Here is an 11,772-nt window from a genome sequence, read left to right on the forward strand (position 1 = left end):
TTGGAAAATGACTGTCAATGCATCCGCTCTTTCCAATGCCACCTCCTTAAATACTCTGGGATGCAGTCCATCAGGCCCTGGAGATTTATCAGCCTTCAATCCCATCAATTTCGCCAACACAATTTCCTGACTAATAAGGATTTCTCTCAGTTCCTCCTTCTTACTAGACCCTCTGACCCCTTTTATATCCGGAAGGTTGTTTGTGTCCTCCTTAGTGAATACCGAACCAAAGTACTTGTTCAATTGATCTGCCATTTCTTTGTTCCCCGTTATGACTTCCCTGATTCTGACTGCAAGGGACCTACCTTTATCTTTACTAACCTTTTTCTCTTTACATATCTATAGAAACCTTAGCAGTCCGCCTTAATTTTCCCTGCAGCTTCCTCTCGTACTCTATTTTCCCTGCCCTAATCAAACCCTTTGTCCTCTTCTGCTGAGTTCTAAATTTCTTCCAGTCCCCAGGTTCACTGCTATTTCTGGCCAATTTGTATGCCACTTCCTTGGCTTTAATACTATCCCTGATTTCCCTTGATAGCCACGGTTGAGCCGCCTTCCCTTTTTTATTTTTACGCCAGACAGGGATGTACAATTGTTGTAGTTCATCCATGCGGTCTCTAAATGTCTGCCATTGCCCACCCACAGTCAACCCCTTAAGTATCATTCGCCAATCTATCCTTATCCAATTCACGCCTCATACCTTCAAAGTTACCCTTCTTTAAGTTCTGGACCATGGTCTCTGAATTAACTGTTTCTTTCTCCATCCTAATGTAGAATTCCACCATATTATGGTCACTCTTCCCCAAGGGGCATCGCACAACGAGATTGCTAATTAATCCTCTCTCATTACACAACACCGAGTCTAAGATGGCCTCCCCCCTAGTTGGTTCCTCATCTTATTCGTCTAGAAAACCATCCCTTAAGCACTTCAGGAAATCCTCCTCTACCGTATTGCTTCCAGTTTGGTTAGCCCAATCGATATGCATATTAAAGTCACCCATGATAACTGATGCACCCCTAATTTCCTGTTTGATGCCCTCCCCAACATCACTACTACTGTTTGGAGGTCTGTACACAACTCCCACTAACGTTTTTTGCCCTTTGGTGTTCTGCAGCTCTACCCATATAGATTCCACATCATCCAAGCTAATGTCCTTCCTAACTATTGCATTAATCTCCTCTTTAACCAGCAATGCTACCCCACCTCATTTTAATTTTATTCTATCCTTTCGGAATGTTGAATACCCATGGATGTTGAGTTCCCAGCCCTGATCATCCTGGAGCCACGTCTCTGTAATCCCAATCACATCATATCCGTTAACATCTATTTGCACAGTTAATTCATCCACCTTACTACGGATACTCCTTGCATTAAGACACAAAGCCTTCAGGCTTGTTTTTTAACACCCTTTGTCCTTTTAGAATTATGATGTAGTGTGACCCTTTTTGTTTCTTGCCTTTGTTTACTCGGCCTTCCACTATTGCTTTTTACCTTTCTACCATCTGTTTCTGACTCCATATTACTTCGCCCTATCTCGCTGCATAGGTTCCCATCCCCCTGCCATATTAGTTTAATCAGTCCCGAACTGCATTAGCAAATGTTACCCCTAGGACATCAGTTCCAGTCCTGCCCAAGTGCAGACCGTCCCTTTTGTACAGGTCCCACTTCCCCCAGAACTGGTTCCAATGTCCCAGGAATTTGAATCTCTCCCTCTTGCACCACTGCTCAAGCCACGTATTTATTCTAACTATCCTGCTCCCTCTACTCTGATTAGTACGTGGCAATGGTAGCAATCCAGAGATTACTACCTTTGAGGTCCTCCTTTTTAATTTAACTCCTTGCTCCCTAAATTCAGCTTGTAGGACCTCTTCCCGCTTCTTACCTATATCGTTGGTACCTACATGTACCACGACATAGAAACATAGAAACATAGAAAATAGGTGCAGGAGTAGGCCATTCGGCCCTTTGAGCCTGCACTGCCATTCAACGAGTTCATGGCTGAACATGCAACTTCAGTAGCCCACTCCTGCTTTCTCACCATACCCTTTGATGACTGATAGTAGTTGGGACTACATCTAACTCCTTTTTGAATATATTTAAAGAATTGGCCTCAACAACTTTCTGTGGTAGAGAATTCCACAGGTTCACCACTCTCTGGGTGAAGAAGTTTCTCCTCATCTCGGTCCTAAATGACTTACCCCTTATCCTTCGACTGTGACACCTGGTACTGGATTTCCCCAACATTGGGAACATTCTTCCTGCATCTAACCTATCTGACCCCGTCAGAATTTTAAACGTTTCTGTGAGGTCCCCTCTCATTCTTCTGAACTCCAGTGAATACAAGCCAAGTTGATCCAGTCTTTCTTGATATGTCAGTCCCGCCATCCTGGGAATCAGTCTGGCGAATCTTCGCTGCACTCCCTCAATAGCAAGAATGTCCTTCCTCAAGTTAGGAGACCAAAACTGTACACAATACTCCAGATGTGGCCTCACCTTGTAACAACTGTAGTAACACCTCCCTGCCCCTGTACTTAAATCCCCTCGCTATGAAGGCCAACATGCCATTTGCGCCTGCATGTCAACCTTCTATGACTAAGGTACCATGACACCCAGGTATCGTTGCACCTCCCCTTTTCCTAATCTGTCACCATTCAGATAACAATCTGTCTCTCTGTTTTTACCAACAAAGTGGATAACCTCACATTTATCCACATTATACTTCATCTGTCATGCATTTGTCCACTCACCTAACCTATCCAAGTCACTCTGCAGCCTTATAGCATCCTCCTCGCAGCTCACACTGCCACCCAACTTAGTGTCATCCGCAAATTTGGAAATACTACATTTAATCCCCTCATCTAAATCATTAATGTACAATGTAAACAGATGGAGCTTTGGGAGTCTTGTGTCAGCACGCAAACAATGTGGCCTGCCCAGCGGAGCTGATCAAGTATGGTCAGTGCTTCAATGCTGGGGATGTTGGCCTGGTCGAGGGCGCTGATGTTGGTGCGTCTGTCCTCCCAGGGGATTTGTAGGATCTTGCGGAGACACTGTTGGTGATATCTCCAGCGACTTGAGGTGTCTGCTGTACATAGTCCAGGTCTCTGAGCCATACAGGAGGATGGGTATTACTACAGACCTGTCGACCATGAGCTTGTTGGCAGTTTTGAGGGTCTGATCTTCAAACACTCTTTTCCTCAAGCCGAAGGCTGCACTGGCGCACTGGAGGCAGTGTTGAATCTTGTCGTCAATGCCTGCTCTTGTCGATAAGAGACTCCCGAGGTATGGGAAATGGTCCACGTTGTCCAGGGCCCCGTCGTGGATCTTGATGACGGGGGGGACACGGGGGGAGCAGTGCTGTGCGGCAAGGACAGGCTGTTGGAGGACCTTTATTTTAGGGATGCTTAGCATAAGGCTCATGCTTTCGTATGCCTCAGTAAAAACATCGACTATGCCATGGAGTTCAACCTATGTACGTAGATGCAGGTGCCGTCCGCGTACTGTCGGTCGATGATAGGGGTTGGGGTGGTCTTAGACCTTGCCTGGAGATGGAAAAAGTTGAACAGGTTCCCATTGGTTCTGTCATTTAATTCCACTCCATCGGGGAGCTTGTTGACTGTAAGGTGGAGCATGGCAGCAAGGAAGATTGAGAAGAGGGTTGGGATGATGACACAGCCCTGTGGGGGAGCAGGGAGTCACTAACATCAACTTCTGGATTTCCACGTTTAACTGGCTGTTCACCCTCCCTCTCCAGAATGCTCTGCAGCCGCTCTGAGACATCTTTGACCCTTGCACAAGGGAGGCAACATACCTTCCTGGAGTCTCGGTTGCGGCCGCAGAAACTCCTATCTATTCCCCTTACAATAGAGTCCCCTATCACTATAACTCTCCCACTCTTTTTCCCACCCTTCTGTGCAGCAGAGCCAGCCACGGTGTCATGAACTTGGCTGCTGCTGCCCTTCCCTGATGAGTCATCCTCCTCAACAGTACCCAAAGCGGTGTATCTGTTTTGCAGGGGGATGACCGCAGGGGACCCCTGCACTACCTTCCTTGCACTGCTCTTCCTGCTGGGCTTCCATTCCCCAGCTGGCTGTGGACCCTTCACCTGCGGTAAGACCAACTCGCTAAACGTGCTTCTCAGTCATTCTCAGTATCGTGCATGCTTCAGAGTAATTCCACCCTCAGCTCCAATTCCGCAACGCGGTCCGTCAGGAGCTAGAGGCGGATACAATTCCCGCACACGTAGTCATCAGGAACACCATTCACTGAGCCCATTCACTGAACCCTGACCCCACCCACCGACCACACTCACTAAGCCCACTCACTGACCCCACTCACTGAGACCACTCACTGAGCCCTGACCCCACTCATTGAATCCACTCACTGAGCCCACACACTGACCCCACACACTGAGCCCACTCACTGAGCCCACTTACTGACCCCATTCACTGAGCCCATTCACTGAGCTCATTCACTGACCTCACACACTGAACCCTGACCCCAGTCACTGGACCCTCTCACTGAGCCCTGACCCCAAACACTTACCCCTGAACTCACTCACTGACCCCTGACCCCACTCACTAAGCCCACTAACTGAGCCCACTCAGAGCCCACTCGCTGAGACCATTCACTGAGCCCTGATCCCACTCACTGAGCTCACTCACTGAGCCCACTCACTGACCCAAATTACTGACCCCTGACCCCACTCACTGAGCTCACTCACTGAGCCCACTCACTGACCCAACTCACTGAGCCCACTCACTGAGCCCAGTCACTGACCCCACTCACTTACCCCACCCACTGAGCCCACTCACTGACCCCACCCACTGAGCCCACTCACTGACCACACTCACTGACCCCTGACCCCACTCACTGACCCCTGACCCCACTCGCTGTCTCCACTCACTGACCCCACTCACTGACCCCACTCACTGACCCCTGACGCCACTCACTGACCCCACTCCCTGACCCAACTCACTGTTCCCACTCACTGTCTCCACTCACTGACCCCACTCACTGAGCCCACTCACTGACCCTGACCCCACTCACTGACCCCACTCCCTGACCCAACTCACTGAGCCCACTCACTGTCTCCACTTACTGACCCCACTCACTGAGCCCACTCACTGACCCTGACCCCACTCACTGACCCCACACCTGACCCAACTCACTGAGCCCACTCGCTGACTCCACTTACTGACCCCACTCACTGACCCCACTCACTGAGCCCACTCACTGACTCTGACCCCACTCCCTGACCCAACTCACTGAGCCCACTCGCTGTCTCAACTCACTGACCCCACTCACTGACCCCACTCACTGACCCCACGCACTGACCCCACTCACTGAGCTCACTCACTGACCTCACACACTGAACCCTGACCCCAGTCACTGGGCCCTCTCACTGACCCCTGACCCAAACACTTACCCCTGAACTCACTCACTGACCTCTGACCCCACTCACTAAGCCCACTAACTGAGCCCTGATCCCACTCACTGAGCTCACTCACTGAGCCCACTCACTGAGCCCGCTCCCTGACCCCACTCACTGACCCAACTCACTGACCCCTGACCCCACTCACTGAGCCCACTCACTGACCCAACTCACTGAGCCCACTCACTGAGCCCAATCACTGAGCCCAGTCACTGACCCCACCCACTGAGCCATCTCACTGACCCCACCCACTGAGCCCACTCACTGAACCCACTCACTGACCCCTGATCCCACTCGCTGTCTCCACTCACTGACCCCACTCACTGACCCCACTTACTGATCCCTGACGCCACTCACTGACCCCACTCCCTGACCCAACTCACTGAGCCCACTCACTGTCTCCACTCACTGACCCCACTCCCTGACGCAACTCACTGAGCCCACTCACTGTCTCCACTTACTGACCCCACTCACTGAGCCCACTCACTGACCCTGATCCCACTCACTGACCCCACACCTGACCCAACTCACTGAGCCCACTCGCTGTCTCCACTCACTGAACCCACTCACTGACCCCACTCACTGAACCCACTCACTGACTCTGACCCCACTCCCTGACCCAACTCACTGAGCCCACTCGCTGTCTCAACTCACTGAGCCCACTCACTGAGCCCACTCACTGAGACCCCTCACTGAGACCCCTCACTGAGACCCCTCACTGAGGTCCCTCACTGAGTCCACTCACTGACCCCTGACCCCACTCATTGACCCCACTCACTGACCCCACTCCCTGACCCCACTCACTGACCCCACTCATTGACCCCACTCCCTGACCCAACTCACTGAGACCACTCGCTGTCTCCACTCACTGACCCAGCTCACTGAACCCACTCACTGAGCCCACTCACTGAGCCCACTCACTGAGCCCACTCACTGAGACCCCTCACTGAGACCCCTCACTGAGGTCCCTCACTGAGTCCACTCACTGAATCCTGACCCCACTCACATAGCCCTCTCACTGACCCCTGACTCCACTCACCGAGCCCACTCACTGACCCCTGACCCCAATCACTGACCCCACTCTCTGAGCTCACTCTCTGAGCCCACTCACTCTGCCCATTCACTGACCCTAATCACTGAGTACACACTCTGCGCTCTCTCAGTGACCCCTGAGCCCACTCAGAGTCCATTCACTGACCCCTAACCCCACTCACTGAGCGCACTCACTTAGCCTTGACCCCACTGACTGAGCCCACTCACTGAGCCCACTCACCGCCCCCACTCACTGAGCTCACTCACTGACCCTGACCCCACTCACTGACCCCACTCCCTGACCCAATTCACTGAGCCCACTCACTGTCTCCACTTACTGACCCCACTCACTGAGCCCACTCACTGACCCTGACCCCACTCACTGACCCCACTCACTGAGCCCACTCACTGACTCTGACCCCACTCCCTGACCCAACTCACTGAGCCCACTCGCTGTCTCAACTCACTGACCCCACTCACTGAGCCCACTCACTGACCCAACTCACTGACCCCTGACCCCACTCACTGAGCCCACTCACTGAGCCCACTCACTGACCCAACTCACTGAGCCCACTCACTGAGCCCAGTCACTGACCGCACCCACTGAGCCCACTCACTGACCCCACCCACTGAGCCCACTCACTGACCCCACTCACTGACCCCTGACCCCACTCACTGACCCCTGTCCCCACTCGCTGTCTCCACTCACTGACCCCACTCACTGACCCCACTTACTGACCCCTGACGCCACTCACTGACCCCACTCCCTGACCCAACTCACTGAGCCCACTCACTGTCTCCACTCACTGACCCCACTCACTGACCCAACTCACTGACCCCTGACCCCACTCACTGAGCCCACCCACTGAGCCCACTCACTGACCCCACTCACTGACCCCTGACCCCACTCACTGACCCCTGTCCCCACTCGCTGTCTCCACTCACTGACCCCACTCACTGACCCCACTCCCTGACCCAATTCACTGAGCCCACTCACTGTCTCCACTTACTGACCCCACTCACTGAGCCCACTCACTGACCCTGACCCCACTCACTGACCCCACTCACTGAGCCCACTCACTGACTCTGACCCCACTCCCTGACCCAACTCACTGAGCCCACTCGCTGTCTCAACTCACTGACCCCACTCACTGAGCCCACTCACTGACCCAACTCACTGACCCCTGACCCCACTCACTGAGCCCACCCACTGAGCCCACTCACTGACCCCACTCACTGACCCCTGACCCCACTCACTGACCCCTGTCCCCACTCGCTGTCTCCACTCACTGACCCCACTCACTGACCCCACTTACTGACCCCTGACGCCACTCACTGACCCCACTCCCTGACCCAACTCACTGAGCCCACTCACTGTCTCCACTCACTGACCCCACTCACTGAGCCCACTCACTGACCCTGACCCCACTCACTGACCCCACTCCCTGACCCAACTCACCGAGCCCACTCACTGTCTCCACTCACTGACCCCACTCACTGAGCCCACTCACTGACCCTGATCCCACTCACTGACCCCACTCCCTGACCCAACTCACTGAGCCCACTCACTGTCTCCACTTACTGACCCCACTCACTGAGCCCACTCACTGACCCTGACCCCACTCACTGACCCCACACCTGACCCAACTCGCTGTCTCCACTCACTGAACCCACTCACTGACCCCACTCACTGAACCCACTCACTGACTCTGACCCCACTCCCTGACCCAACTCACTGAGCCCACTCGCTGTCTCAACTCACTGAGCCCACTCACTGACCCCACTCACTGACCCCACGCACTGAGCCCACTCATCAGCCCCCTCACTGAGACCTCTCACTGAGCTCACTCACTGAGCCCACTCACTGACCCCTGACCCCACTCATTGATCCCACTCACTGACCCCACTCCCTGACCCCACTCACTGACCCCACTCCCTGACCCAACTCACTGAGACCACTCGCTGTCTCCACTCACTGACCCCGCTCACTGAACCCACTCACTGACCCCACTCACTGACCCCACTCACTGAGCCCACTCACTGAGACCGCTCACTGAGACCCCTCACTGAGATCCCTCACTGAGCCCACTCACTGAAGCCTGACCCACTCACTTCGCCCTCTCACTGACCCCTGACCACACTCACTGAGCCCACTCACTGAGCCCACTCACTGAGCCCACTCAATGACCCCACTCACTGACCCCACTCACCGAGCCCACTCACTGGCCCCTGACCCCAATCACTGACCCCACTCTCTGAGCTCACTCTCTGAGCCCACTCACTCTGCCCACTCACTGACCCCACCCACTGACCCTAATCACTGAGTACACACTCTGCGCTCTCTCACTGACCCCTGACCCCTGAGCCCACTCAGTGTCCATTCACTGACCCCTGACCCCACTCACTCAGCGCACTCACTGAGCCTTGACCCCACTGACTGAGCCCACTGACTGAGCCCACTCACCGACCCCACTCACTGAGCCCACTCACTGACCCTTGACCCCACTCACTGACACAATTACTGACCCCACTCACTGAATCTTTACCCCACTCACTGAGCCCACTCACTGACCCCGACCCCACTCACTGACCCTTGACGCCACTCACTGAGCCCACTCACTGACCCCACTATCTGACCGCTCTCACTGACCCCACTCTCTGAGCCCACTCACTGAGCCCACTCGCTGAGCCCACTCATTGAGTCCACTCGCTGTCCCCACTCTCTGACCCCACTCACTGAGCCCACTCACTGAGCCTGACCCCATTCACTGGGCCATCTCACTGACCCCTGACCCGAGTCACTGAGCACAGTCTCGGAGCCCACTCACTCTGCCCACTCACTGAGTCCACTCTCTGCGCCCCCTCACACCGCTGAGCCCACTAACTGAGTCAACTCACTGACCCCTGACCCCACTCACTGAGCCCACTCACTGAGCCCACTCACTGACCCCACTCACTGAACCTTGACCTCACTGACTGAGCCCACTCACTGATCCCACACACTGACCCCACTCACTGTGCCCACTCACTGACCCTTGACCCCACTGACTGAGCCCACTCACTGATCCCACTCACAGACCCCACTCACTGTGCCCACTCATTGTGCCCACTCACTGAGCCCACTCACTTAACTGACTCCAATAAATTACACCCTGGCCCGACTCACTGACCCCTGACCCCTCTCACTGACCCACTCAATGATCACTAACCCTACTCGCTGACCCCATCCACGGCTCCTTGATCCAGTCACTGACAAGTGACCCCAAACATTCTCTCCTGACCACACTCTCACGCCACTCCCTGACCTCTGATCTGAGACCAGATCTCCAGAATCGGCGGAATTATGAGAGAGCTCCAGAAACACGGGAATCCGGAGTTTCAGAAATGGGGGAATAGTGATCTCCAAAATCAATGGAATTAGGAGCACCAGAAATAGGAACTCGGAGCGATCACTCAAAGCATTGGAGTTCGGACAATGCTCCAAAAACAGGGGAATTAGAAGCTCCAGAAACAGGGGCATTAGGAGGATCAGATACACTGACCTCTAAACTCACTTTCTGACCACTGATCCCACTCTGATCTCACTCACTGACACCTGATCCATCTCACTGACCACATTCACTGACCCACTTACTGAATCCTGAGCCCAGTCAGTGGCCCCTGACCCCACGTCAGGAGAATTCGGAGCCCGAGGAACAGTGTAATTATTGGCCTAAGATACGGGGGAATTAAGAGCGCTAGAAATAGGAGAATTATAGCTACAGAAATATGGGAATTATATCCAGAAACAGGGACATTAGTTCCAGAAAGATAGAAATTACCTTCAGAAACAGGGGAGAATAACTCCAGAAACAGTGATATTAGGTGCTCCAGAAACAAAACAATTACCTCCAGAAACAAGGGATTTAGTGAAAGAAACAGGGGAATTAGATGCTCCAGAAGCATGAGAATTAGAAACTCCAGAATCGGGAGAAGAAGGAGCTCTAGGAACGGGGGAATTAGGTGCTCCAGAAACAGAGGACTTAGGACCTTCAGAAACAGGATATTTTTCGAGAGGGCAACGTCTACATGGCAACGTCTCTCTGACTCCACTCATTGATTCCTGACCCGACTCAAAAACCACTGACCCCACTCATTGACCTCACTCTCTGACACTGAAACCCACTCACTGACCCCTGACCCCACTCACTGACTCCTGACCACACTCAAACCACTTCCTTCACCCATTGACTCCACTCTCTGAACCGTGAACCCACTCGCTGACCCCACTCACTGAAACCTGACCCCAGTCTCTGACCCCTGGCCGCACTCACTAAAGGACACCTGACCCAACTCACTTACCCCAATCACTCACCCTTGAACCCACTCTCCTATCCCTGATTCCAATCTCTGACACTACTCACTGACCCCACTCCCTGACCTCTGACCCCAATCACTGTCTCCTGACTCCATTCCGACCATGAACCCCACTCACTGACCCTACTCCCTGACCTCTGACCCCAATCACTGTCTCCTGACTCCACTCAGACCACCGACTACTCTCTGACCTCCGACCCATTCTCTGTACCCACTCTCTGACCACACCTGTTGACACTGGCACAGAATCATACTCTCTGACCCCACTCACTGACTTTTCTCACTCTTATTCCTGACTCTAGATCTCCAGCATTGGCAGAATTATGAGAGCTCCAGAAACAGGGAATTAGGAATCCCAGAAACTGGGGAATTCGAATCGCCAAAAACAAGGAAATTAGGAGCTCCAAAATCAGGATATTAGGAGAGATCACCTGAAACTGTTGTGTTGGGAGAGAGCTCCAGAAGCAGTGAAATTATGAGCTCCATAAACACGGGAAATAAGAGCACCAGAAAGAGATGAATTAGGAGCTCCTGGAACAATTGAATTAGAATCTTTAGAATAAGGAGGAATTAGGAGAGTGCACCAGAAACATGTGAATCAGAATATCCAAAAACAGTAATTAGGGACTCCAGAAACATTGGAATTAGCTAAAGAAACAGGAGAATTCGCTCCAGGAAGTTCAAAATGTGCATTTTTCCCCACTGGCAATGAATTGACTGAGAGCCGTGCTGTGATAAGTTAGAGTGATGCAGCCCGAGAAGCTACATGGAAGATTAATGATAACCGTCATTGTTCTCACACTGCAGTTAAATGTTGGGAAAACTTACAGTGTCAATCAGCAATTCTAGATCCATATGTTGATTTATTGTTCTGCTGAAGTGTTCATAAAGATACAAAGCTTGCACACCAGGCTAGATCTCAGAGACAGAGTGAAATACACTGGAGTGTTTA

Source organism: Pristiophorus japonicus, chromosome 9 (genome assembly GCF_044704955.1).
Source record: "Pristiophorus japonicus isolate sPriJap1 chromosome 9, sPriJap1.hap1, whole genome shotgun sequence".
NCBI classification, from domain to species: domain Eukaryota; kingdom Metazoa; phylum Chordata; class Chondrichthyes; family Pristiophoridae; genus Pristiophorus; species Pristiophorus japonicus.